This window comes from Aedes albopictus, chromosome 2 (assembly GCF_035046485.1).
Source record: "Aedes albopictus strain Foshan chromosome 2, AalbF5, whole genome shotgun sequence".
Classification (NCBI taxonomy): domain Eukaryota; kingdom Metazoa; phylum Arthropoda; class Insecta; order Diptera; family Culicidae; genus Aedes; species Aedes albopictus.
The window spans coordinates 23251658-23265046 of NC_085137.1; the positions used below are offsets into that span (position 1 = coordinate 23251658).

Genomic DNA, 13389 nt, shown 5'->3' on the forward strand with positions numbered 1-13389 from the left:
TCGCTACAATTGACATATTTTAATTTTTTCCCAAATCATTCTATCCTTGTTTAATAGTTTAAGGGAATCGAATACACTCTAAAATTATTTTCCTTAAAATTACACGGAAAATAAAATTTACTGTGAAAAAAATTTAAAATAATAATATTTCAACAATAATCATAAAATCTCAAAATATTTTCATCTCATAAAATCCGTTCCCCAAATTGGCTTCCAGGAAAAATATAAAAGTGTAGGGATGTTCAAAAATAAAAATTAGAAAAATCAAAAACTGAAATTGACGAAATCGAGAATTAAAAAGAATCATCTTCCAAAACATGTTTAAATCGATTTTAGATGACGAAAAATGATATTTAGATCAAAATCAAAAATTTGGGTATTAGAGGGTTAACTTCATTCTCCAAATTTGAATTTGCACAAAGGTGTTTTTTAATGATTTCAACATTATTTATCACTAAATACCAAAAATTATCTAAATTTTTATCACATTCGCTTCCTTTACAAGTTTTCTAAGGAATGCCTTGATCAAAATCCTTGAAAAATCGATAAGGGCATTTCCACAACATTTTTTCTGAGATCATGTTTCTTATTTTTTAAGGTTTTCTACGGAACATAAGAACTACCACACAGTTTCCTAGCTTTCCTGAACGCATTTAATTGAAACAAATTTATTTTTTCAGCTCATTCGATCCTCCAGATGGCAAAGCTTGTTATGCCATAAAAACGAAAGCAACAAACAGTGATTAAGTAATTCGTTCACTCAACGTTAGTTGCTACTGCTGTTGTTGAGAAATTTGAAACCAAAACTTTTGCATTGAGAAGGCTCGTAATGATGGTTCTTGATCACATATTCCAGTGAAAATTACCCTTACCAATCGAGAAACATCTTTTCTTATCGATACAGTAATTTTTATTATGTTTGGAAATTAAATATTTTATTTGTGAGATTTTTTTCTTTTCTACTATGCTACAGTTTTTGACCACTTTGTGCAACTTAAAATTTTAATCATCCAGTTTACAGAGCCCTGTTTTTAAACTTTTACAAGAAACATCAACAAAATTGGTATTATTTACTTCGTTAGTATGTTTGCTATAAGAGCTAGAAGAAACTTTTTTGGATATTGTGCTCAAATTGAAATGGCAGTCAATCGTTAGTGTATTTATAATTTCTGAAACAGTCTATATTAGTTTGAACGTTTCTAAATGCTGTAAAACTATGTTTAGAACCGATTAAAAAAATGTTGTCATTGATTTTCAAATGGCGATATTTTCTGATTTATTGCATGGAAGTCACTTTTTATCTAGTGAGATGCCTTTTAATAGTTGCCTCTATGATGTGAGAGCCTAATTTCCCAAAAAAAGTTTGCTAAATAGTGATGCGCCCATACAAATCTGCACAAATTTCATAACTATTTTTTGCTTTTTTCCTTTTCTCACTAATACATGAATAATAGTTGGAGTATATTACCTTGGTATTTAGATACGTTGGACCAAGACAGGGCTGATTCACAGAATCCTTTCTGTGTGCTCGATTTGCACTCACAGAGTGCTCTGGTTGCAGTCTGGAAACGTTCTTCTCTGACAAGTGGTCGGTCTGCATCTGGATGTTGTTCAATATCTCGGCACATGTTATTACCAATATCCTTCCTCACACTGGCGTAATCAACATCGCTCCATGGTCTTCATCGCCAACAGAAAAAAAAACTTAAGGGAGGAGTCTGAGGCCTTGGAAATTCGAATTCCACATTCCATCCGAACCACCCGACTTGAGCTTCTTCAACTAGAGCAGAGTGTTGATGGTCAATAAAAAGAAATACGATCATTATTACAGAAATAACAACCAGTGTTGAAAAATTCATTTCGTCATATCTAAATTCAATCACCTACAGCTAATTTTAGAAATTTAGAATATGGTATATGAAAAACTTGTGCAGCTAGACCAGTTCTGCAAGAAAGTCACGGAAAAACTGCTATTTTTCGAATATTTAAGGTAAATGTCACGGACTACCTTCGAAAAATCCCAATGATATTCATGGTGAATATCATTTGGCATTTTTCGAAGGTAGTCCGTGACATTTACCTTAAATATTCGAAAAATAGCAGTTTTTCCGTGACTTTCTTACAGAATTGGTCTAGCCACACAAGTTTTTCATTTACCATATTCTCAGGTTCAGCTTCTAAAATTAGCTGTAGGTGATTGAATTTAGATATGACGAAATGAATTTTTCAGCACTGGCTCCAGGCTCAATCGTAGTCATTACTATGATCGCCATAACACCACCAGTCAGTCCGACAGCAGGGTCCGACGAAAAACGAAAAAACAACAGCTCAAGGCAGGGCACCATGATTCATTAAACGAGGAACCGATTCGATACGGTACGAGACGACGACGGTGTAATTTGACTGGGTGGTGGTTTGTGGTACCATCCAACAACGCAAAGCGATGGTCGATGGATGTTTGAAATTTTTCAATAAAATTAGCTAGCTAATAGCCCAGCACTACATTAACCGGTGCCACTTGCAAGGACGATTGCGTGCGTATTGGTAAGTTGAAATCGCGGTGGGCAGGTCGTTAGGGGCTGTTCATAAACCACGTAGACCAAAATTAGGTCATCTCAGACTTTGTGTCCATACAAAAATTTTCAAATTTGTATGGAGCGTAAACTTTGGCCACACCCCCCCCCCTCCCCCCAAAAAGTCTACGTGGTTTATGAACGGCCCCTTGTAAGAAACTGTATAGCATTTTCCCCCAATTTATTGAAGAAGAGGAGGAAAGGAGGTAGGTACGAAGTAATACATTTTGTCAAGGAATTTAGTCATAACTTTCTATAACTTTTTTTTCATAACTTTTAAGTTTTCCAGTTTTTTGCCTTTCTCGTACACTAAGTGTACTGGAAAGGCTATATGTTCACACCAAAAACGACTTTTTGATAGAAGGCCCGGAGGGTCAAGTCACATATACCAATCAACTCAGCTCGACGAATTGAGGTGATGTCTGTGTGTGTATGTGTGTGTGTGTATGTGTGTGTGTGTATGTGTGTGTACAAAAAAACTCACATCACTTTTTGGCAGTAAACCTCAACCGATTTTAATGACCGACGGTTCATTCGACGCGGAATCTGGTCCCATTGTTTCCTATTGAAAATGGTTCGGATCGGTCCAGCCGTTCCGGAGTTATGGCCATTTACGTGTTCCGGACCAGTACCCTTGGAAGGGGCCATACATAAAAATGTAACAAACCCATACATGCGGCACATCAAACTACGGCATTTTAGATAACCTGATGAACAGTTAGCAAGCAAACAGTCTCAGACCACATCTGAACCGGTAGTGTTCCGGAACCGGTTCCGGGTGTCCCGCCGGAAGTTGCCAAATATAAAAGTGAACCAAATCCATGCATGCGACACATCAAACTGCGGCATTTTCGATAACCTGATGAGCAGTTAGCAAGAAAATAGTCTCAAACCATATCTGAACCGGTTCCGGGTGTTCCGCCGGAAGTGGCCGTATATAAAAGTTGACAAAATTTTTGCATGCGGCACATCAAATCACGGCTTTTTCGACAACTTGATGACCGGTTATTGAGGAAGTAGGCTAAGACCACATTATGGACTGTCAGTAGTACCGAAACAAGTTCCGGGTTTCCCTCCGAGAGCGGCTAAATATGAAATTGAACAAAATCCATGGCTTTTTTGATAACCTAATAAACTTTAGCAAGCAAATAGGATCAGACTATTTAAGCGACTATCAGTAGTGTTCCCCAGCCGGTTCCGGGCAGGCAGTGACACCAAACCCATGCATGCGATAGCTCAAATCACGGCTTTTTATGTAACATGATGAACAGTTGCAAGAAAATAGACGCAAGCCATATCAGTGTGTTATGGAACCGATTACGGGTGTCCCGCCAGAAATGGTCAAATGTAAAGAGAACCAATACATGCGACATATCAATGACTTATTCAGTAACAAGATAAACGGTTAATCAACAAATAATCTCAGACCATATTTGGGAGAACCGGTAGTGTTCCAGAACTGGTGACAAGACGAGTAACGCGTCGGAAGTGGTAAAATATAGAAGGAAACTAAACCATAGCAGCGTTTTTGATAATCTGATGAACGGTCAACATAAAAATAGTCTCAGGCCACATCTAGAACTTGTAATAATATTTCGGAATCGGTTGCGGGTGTTCCATCGGAAGTGTTTTAATAGAAGTGAATCAAAATCATGCATGCGATATATAAAATCGCGGCTTTTGCAAAAAATTGCCGAACGGTTAGCAAGAAAATAGCCTCAGATCACATTAATTTTAGGCTTTTCAGGTAACCCGATGAACAGTTGACAAAAACATAGACTAAGACCATATTTGAGACAACCGGAATCGGTTTTAGGCGTCCCGCCGGAAGTGGTCAAACGTAAAATTTAACAAAACTCATGCAAGCTGCACATCAAATAGCGGAATTATAAAGGTGAACAAAATAAATGACAAAGCGATAAATCAAATTGTGGTTTTTTTGATAGCATGTAAACGTTGGGTATGATTATAAGTGAAGAAATGGTCAAAGTCTTCATATATGCTAGAGAACAAAATCGTGACCAAAGCGATCTCTTCAAATCACACCATTTCAGATTCCTGCAGTGTAAATGTATAGAAGGATTGATCAACGTTTTATGGAAAAAATACAATTTTCTCGCATCAACACATTCAGTTTTTCAATCTTCAATCTCCTTATGCTTCTAAAATTACTGCTCCCAATTTGGGTGCGGCTGGTTGAGCCCTCACTCTTCTCATTGCGATTGAAATTTGAATGGAAAATTTACATTTTCTGCATTTTTCTCGTAGTAAGGTCAAATTTTACATGAATCATGTTACCAATGATAATAAAATATAGCCTAAAGTGTGCTGAAATAAACATTGGCGAAGATCACAAAGTGATCTGTGATTGTGAATAAAGTTAACCTTCTTCATGCATTAGCTGACGCTCACCCCGCTGCCGTACTGCATGGAATGGAGTCATAATGATCCCAATACACGACTAAGGTTAAGGTGGCAAGCAGTCAACTGAGAGGTCTGATATTTTTCAGCTCTGTTTTGCTGTTGAACATAACATTGGAATATGTATCATCAATAAGTTTCGAAAATCGATGATGGCTTTGTTAAAATTGTTGCTTTACTATATGAAGTGTTCTCAGGATTCAGGAACATTTTGGCTAACGTCGACGAAAAGTTCATAAGTACATATTCGACGAGAAAGGCACTATCACCTCTAGGTGGATTAATTTGGTTTTTTTTTTTTTCAAAATATTCAGTTGGTTCTTTTTTGTAAATTTGCATCATTTTCCTAATGAAACACATCCGTTCAAAAGCATTCAAAAATTAATGTGGAAATTCTGTTAAAAATATTCATCAGCTCATTTAAAATCCTCGTTATAAATGTTTCCTGTGACCCCCATAAACTTTGTTCACTTGGGATTACAACACACATCTTACAGAAAGTATTTTTGTAAAATCTTATAAAAATCTGCTACAAAACAAAACAAGATTTTTGTCCAAATACACAAAAATTTCAAATGACCGGGATACAAATCAAAAAGTATCAATATCTACAAGGATACAAGGATACTCTCCTTCAAGAGTTCTCCCGAACACTGCTCACAAAATTCACCTCAAAGCTATTTTTAATTTCTGATATTTATAATTTTGTTTTTTTTTTATCTATGGATCTGAAGACATTCCTACGAGTATTATTTTTCTTTGAATTCGTCGATATTAAACGTAGAACCTCAAAAAATGGCTCTTTATGTGTAGTTTTCAACAATAAATTTATGTCCCATTTTTTAGCCTTGAAAGTTTACTCTAGTATGAAAAATTTCTATGATAAATTATGTGCAACATGTCTGGGAGCTGAGGTATTACACTTTTTGTAAATAGACAATGTTCTAAAGAGAAGGACCATAGTGTTTACTTTCCAAACAATACGATTTGCCTCGCATTTTCTCGAGCACAAATCTGAAATAAGCCTGTAAATGCAACTTCGTGTCACTAAGAGTAAGCAAGCGAGTGACAATTCAGGCCATTTGGACCATGGATCACCAGAAGATACTAGATAAGATACTAGATAGAGTATGCCCACAGAAAAATGTAGCCAAAGAAAAGAAAATTCCGCAGTAATGATAAATTTTAACTTTTTCTCAAGCAATAGGCAATGCATCGTAAAAAAACATTACTTTGCATTACATTACCATCGATAAATTGCAGATTTGACTTATTATAATCGTCGTTCCGAGCTTACGCTACAGTCCTTTCGAAAAGTTCCACACGGTACCTTCCATCCATAACAAGAAGTTTTTACCAACTTTTTATCAAATTATTCTTTTTTGTTTTTTTTAGTTTTCTTTCCTGATACTTTTTTTTCAATGTTCCAATTGACGGTTTCCCAATGATAGATATAAGTGTATTTCTGCAGAATTGTAGAACTAGTATAAAAGTTCAGAGATGTATGAAGGATTAGGTTTTTTTTTTTGAAAAATACGGCAAAATATTCACATACTTTCCTGCATACATACGCAAAGGTTCTCTTCCATAAGCAGAACACAAAAACTATATTCAAAATAAAATACAACATCTGAGCTTTCGATTGAGGAGCAAACAGTCAGTTTTCCCGGCATTCTTCGAAGTGAGTAGGGTGGCTGTACTAATTATGGCACTCAAACCCCTCATAAAACCTTATACCTTTTATGCTAGTTTTATGATGGTTTGACTAAAAAATGTTACTTGAGTTATCCACTTGGGCACTACGTGAGCGATTACAATTGACAGCTGCAGCTACACTTTCTACAGCGCACAAATGTATTCTATTCTATTTCTACTATACCGAACTGGTTGCCTATGTGCTGCTATCACTTTCTACTCTGTCCATGAAAAAGTACGAACGTTGCAAGAAAATAAATCGCAAAATCGTACTAAACTGCTAGTCGACCTCCTCCCGTACGTTTAATAGTTATGGTGTCTTCTATAATTAGTAAAATAGCTTAGCTCGAAGCTGAGAATGCAGTCCTGATTTTGGTTTTTTTTTTACTATGCATACTTAAGAGTGACATAAAGGCCAATATATATAATTGTCAATTTTCCAAAAATGAAACATTTCAGCTTCCGAACAATATATTTCAATATGTTTTTCACATAAATATTGTATATAAGAAGTACTATCAGTACAGAGCAGTTGTACTTTTATGTATAAAAATAAAAAAAATACAGATTTTTTGCCGGATTACGTAAAAAAACACTTTTTAAAGGCAGCCATTTCATTAGCATTACATGTTTACATGTTAACATTAGCATTACAAGAATGTTTACAGGTCCATAAAAATATAAACATATATGAAAAATAATCAAAAATTAGAAATAAAAATTTAAAACAAAACTTTTAATTTTTTTTTTTTTAATTTTTCAGAAATTTCCTGGCGAAAGCTCTGATAGATCTTTTAGAAAATCAAAAAGTGCTACAGAAATGCTTCAATTATGTATCTTTAGATTCAGGGTTGAGTACCTTGACTGCCTACTTCAGAAATTCTTCCGTTAGTTCCTCAAGATATTCTCCTAAAGCTTCTTCAGAGACTATTCCTGAAATTTCTACAGAGCCTCTCCAAATTCTTCTAGCGATTCCTGTCAAAATTCCTTCAGAAATTGTTTCCGTGGTATTTCCAGCAGTTCGTTCCTGGAAATATTTCTCTAATTTCTAGAGGGAATTTTCTCCAAAAAAAATCCTGAACGAATTCATAGTAATCCTCTCGGATTCCTCCTGATATCGCCTCGCATTTTTTTACAATCCCTCGCAAAACTTCCCGGTGGTTGCAGTAAGGAATCTTAAAACTTGCTTTACTGCGAAAAGTCCTCCGAAATTCTTCATGGGTTTCATCCGATATATCTATCTGTTTCTTTCATAGTTTTTCCAGGAGTTGAGAATCAGTATAACACTGTTGCAGAACATTCTTCAGAAATTTGTTTAGCCATTGTATGACATTTGATCTAGCAATTTAAGCCGACAATTCTCCAAGTATATTCTCCGTGATCTCTTCTGGGGTTATTATCGAACTTTTTAAAGAGAGCCGTCACGTTGCAATGACGATGCAAAAGATACATTCAGCGCCTTGAAATGATTTTTTAGACAAATATGGTATTCCATAAAGTTGTTCCTAATAATAAGGCCTCTTTTCAATGTGCATGAAAAACGCTTTATCTTTTTTGTTTCGAATTTTTCATCAAAGTTGTCTAAGAACCATTTTTAGAGCTTTAAAAAACGCACATTTTCGTGCGCTGTGAATGTTGCTACGTCATTCTGTTTAAAAGATATTGATGATTTTCTAGAACAAATAGGCACTTTCCAAGTATTTTTTACTTGAGTTACAAAAATAACACCATTCTAATTTTTTGATATGTTTTAAAACAAAATTTCTTATTTTAAATGCGGACATAAGATATGTTTTATGTTTGCCCAAACCCGTTGTATCACCTTTTCCAAAAACTTTGATTTAAAAAAACACCTGTAACTATTGAACCAAAAGATATAACGACCATCTCAGCGCACGAAACGACGCGTCTTCAAATGCTCTACAAATGTTTCTCGGGTGACTTTGATGAAAAATCGAAATTGAAAAAGTTAATGCCAGAAAACAGGTTTTTCTTGAATCACCCTAAGCTAATTAAGAAAAATATCTCTAGATCGGTCAATTTTTAAGCTACATAAAAACTGTTTTCAGCAAACTTGCTCAAAATTGATAGAGCTACAACTTTCCCGAAGAATGTATATTCTTGCAAATAAAAAAGTTGGGTTTCCAATTTCTTTGAAAATATGGACCATCCTAATTTTCATGTATATTAAAAAGAGGGCCTTATTATTAGGAACAACTTTGTAGAAGACCATATATGTCTAAAAAATCATTTCAAGGTGCTGAATGTATCTTTCCTCGTAAATTTGTTCCGTGGACCACTGTGCAATGATGTCAATATCAAAAGCATGGATCTCGTTTTCCAAACAATATACAAAACTGAGAATGCTGCTCATTGCTTGCTCATTCGTGATTAACTTTGAGTAGCAATCCTAGATTCATGCGTTTTGTGGACGATGAGATTCGTGCATTTCAAAATGCGAATATATGATATCTTCCGAAAATTTTCGAGTGATATCTGCAGAGATTCCTCTACAAATTCTTCCATGAGTACTACAGAAATTCTTCCAAATATCAAAACTCAGAATTTATCCAGGAGTCATCCTGGAATCCCTTCAGCAATCCTTCAGAAGATTCCTCCACAACTCACCCCCGAATTGCTCTAGCGGTTCCTCTCAAATATTCCCAAGTGATTGCTGTCAGAATTATTCCATAAATTTCTTCCAGATTTTTTTTTCAAAAAAGTTTGATGGAATCCAAACGGGATTCCTCTTTGATTCCACCGGCAATTCCATCTGGATTCATTCCAAGTTTCATCACAGGAACCCTTTTGGAATACCTCCAGGAATTATTTTCCAAATTTCTTGATTCAGTATCAAAATCCCAAAAATAGTTTCCTTTTGCTTGTTCAGAAAATCGATGAAAAACAAAAAAAAAATCGAGAAAAATTAGACACTTCTGAGTGGTTGCCATAGTGATAAATCTCTTAGAGAGTCGACTGAGGGTTAAAAACATTTGACCATCCTAGGCTACTTGGTCAGTTTTGAGGCTGGAAGTCAATTTTCTGCAGAAAATTATTAAATAAAATTGAAAGGTAAGGTTTTTGTGAAATTGAAATTATATGATACCTCACATAGATCCATGATGAATATTGCTTTCAGTGTAGTGTTTTCCAAAAATCCTTCAAATATACTGACATATCTTCGAAGGCATCATTTCAATCGAACAAACCGTTTTCGAGTTGTACATTTTTGAAGAAAAAAAAATAGGTTTTTTTATACACCCTTTTCAAAAGTTAGGTGAGAAAAAGTGATTAAGTGTTGATGCAAAAGTAAACGATTCACAAAATCCAACGCATAAACAAATTTGAGCTTGAGCTTGAGCTTGATTGACCGCCCATAGATGCTACTCCAGTAACGCCACACGAGCTACACTCACACAAGGAACCAATGAGATTATCTGCCGGGGACTAGCAGGCATCTTCAGTGTGTGAGCGTGAATTTCTGAGGTGATTTTCTATTATTAGGCGTCAATAATGGCGCCTGCCACGTCAGGTTGTTGGTCAATGTGGGGAAGGAGAAGGAAATGATGATTGCAATCGTTTGTATCCACATCAGACCGAATATACGTATGCGTCTGCACAAACTCATGCGGATGTTGGAGTGTTGGTGAGATATGGTTGGCAGAGGGTTCACACATTGGTGTGTGGATGCCAGGCGAAATGTGATAGATTAGTGCGATTATTACTGTGAAGCTTAAGCGGCACAGTTCGCTTGATTGCATAACTTGTAGGCGTTATCTGATAGATTGACACTGTGCTGTGAAAGTTGGAAGGTAGGGAAACGGCTTTTCAACCTTTTCTGGTTCTAGCGATGGCTAGGAACGTATGAATATACGTGAGTTTTATATATAGAGAGGAGAGTATAGAGAAAGTGGATAGAAAGATGCAAAGCAGAAGGGAAGGGACGGACCAGGGATTGAACCCAGGACCTTTTGCATATGAATCAGAAGCGATACCCACCAGACCACCAAGCCCGTGATGAACAAATTTTCATTCAATCTGAAAAATATCGAGTCATAAAGTTTATATATTTTTGTGTTGTAGGCTGGAAATGCTCTATGGCGATATGACAATAGGATCAGACTTATGTAATTCAGCTTCTGTAAAACAAATGTATTCATTCTCACCAAGCACTAACTGACGTACTGATTCGACTGACACAAATATAAATACACACATCATTTTTACAAAAGTGCTAATCAGAGAACCTTCTACTGCTCGTATGGATTCAATTAGCATCCGATGAATGAAAACGGCACGCTTCATGACTGCCAAGTTGGCACTATTCTAGCCAAACGAGAAACTTTCAATCAAACTCCTTTCCATAAATCGCTCGCTACTTCTACTTCTGCGTGCAAACTAGTTGAAATTAGAGGCAATAAATAATTTGATTATAGCAAAAAAAAAACAACAGAACTATCACTTAATTCAATGGACACGATCGCACTTGGTCTTGGCTTTGTGAGCTGGACGAACGCGACTAGCATTTTGAATACCTCTCGCGTCATCATCACTTATTATTATTCGGTCTCTCGCTGCCGACGAGGTTTTCGTCAAAAGTTGAACTTTTTGCAAACGGAAAGCTTCAAGGAGCAACCCATTAAAATTGAATTTAATTCATCACCCGAGAGTTCACCTTGACCAAGACGACGATGGCGGTGAAGAACGGCCACAACTGCGACCGCGACAACGCCGGATAAACGAGATAAACAGTGATCTTTTGTTGTTTTCATCTTGCGGGGTGTACTAGTGAAGGGGTGTTCAAGTATTTTGATGAAAAGGGGTATCTCACATTAATATTTATAATTATAATTCTAAAAAACCTATGAAACCTTATAGTATTTGTTGCCTTTTTTGCACAACTAAGAAAAACCAAAATCATTTTCTTCTTTTTGAAAAAAAAAATGAGCTCAACAAAAGTATTAACAGTGTTGCCATCGAATCAAATCTAGTAATACTAATAATTCTAAGACTGAAGTGAAATATAGTAAAATGCATGTAATGCAAACTGAAATTCGAAGTAGCTAGTTTTGAAATAAAAGACGATGGCAGTGTTGCCAAACATTCGACAACAAAATCAATGGTGAAGTGGGACTCAATTTTAAAAACATGACAAAACTTAAGCACGTAGGGTGCCAATTTAACAATAATCCAGGTTTGAATATCCGTTATTCTCGAAAATCACCCTACCGTTCGTCACAAAATTCGAGAACCACTGCCTTATTGTTGGCTGACATTACTCTCCTTGTACTATACCTATCTACAACAAGGCAAGCATCCATCCATCATGTACCACTCAGTGGTGTTTTGGAAAAACCAAAATAACTTTGGCCTTAAGCACTGCTACCTAGTAGGTACCGAGCCGTGTTGTAGTCGTCGGTCGGTGATTCAACCCGTAGTCAGCCAGTAGTGCCGGCAACGACATCCAGTCAGGGCCAAATATCGATCCGATCGAAATCTGACGCTGACGATGAGGGTGAACTGTTGTTAGGTATTATTGGTGGCTATTCAATTGGGTTTTTAAATTGAGACAAATGTATCGATTTTTTTATTTTATACGAAAGAGCACCTTTTTCTGAGCCACTATGATTTTTTTTCAGATTTTTAGAACTGTATTTTGGTACCTAAAATCAATTTCAAAAAGATTTTTTTAAATCACCTTTTGACAGCTGGGTAACTGTTTGACAGCTCCACCTAGTACAAAATGCGACGAGGGGTGATTCGACAAATCGCTCCCATGCAAACTTCAAATTGATTTTTAAATAGCTTCTCGGACACCAACATTAATGAAAATTTGGATTTCGGCTCAGTTTTGCATGTAGATTCTGAATATGGAATTATCTCAACACCGCTAAAGAAGCCAATTCTGGTTCGATTTCGACTGCTATTTTCGTGCCGGATTTGGTTTTTGGTTTGAAACGCGCGAGCTGGTTTGTTTGTTTTGATTCGCGGGAAGGGCCATTGCTACAATTTCATATTTCATTCATAGCGTATGGGTTCCACCACAATCGAGCAGCATTGGTGTTCGTCGCGCGCTTCGATTTGGGATTGCGTGTTTGTTGTTTGTTGAAGTTGTTGTCTTTTACCAGTTTGAAACATTCTACAAAAGTGGAAGTGCTTTGCTTTTTCGGTTGAATACCACCGGGCAATCGAATGAATAAATTATAGCTAATATTTTTGGAACTCACCTTTTATCTTTTCGAACTAGTCGGTGTGGGCTGATCTGAAAGAAAGAGAAGAACGAAAGTTGTAGAATATTCCTCACATATCAGTTCTTCAGTATTAAGCTGCAATAAAAGAAAGGGTGGAGACAAGCCAACGAGGACGGATAAAAACTCCGGAATTGAAATATCCAGCTTTAGTCGACCGAGTCCTACCACATCTCGAGAAAGAAGAAAAAATTCCGAAAAAGCTATGCATATGGCATGTGGTGGAATCGTTCTGTTTGTCACATATTGAAATGAAAGAAAACAGAAAGAAAACTGGCTTATCCATCTAGTGGTGAAGGAGCTTTCCTTTAGGTTAGATAAAACAAAGTTAAAAAGGATATTTTTTGTGAAATTTATTATTAACTAGCTGTCCCGGCAAACTTTGTCTTGCCGTCTTGTGATGGTTTGACAACTGCTGAGCTCAAAATAGCACCGCACTCTAGATTGGTTTT

General features: G+C 36.3%; 1 protein-coding gene across 3 annotated transcripts in view; it reads right to left on the reverse strand.

Moving 5' to 3' along the window:
- Positions 1-13389, reverse strand: part of LOC109623404 (beta-1,4-glucuronyltransferase 1) — a 416723-nt gene that overhangs the window by 250342 nt on the left and 152992 nt on the right. For all 3 annotated transcript variants that reach the window (XM_062849306.1, XM_062849308.1, XM_062849307.1), the window contains one exon: positions 12917-12951. The gene's annotated coding sequence lies outside the window, so the exon portion shown is untranslated. The remainder of the gene's footprint in view (positions 1-12916; positions 12952-13389) is intronic.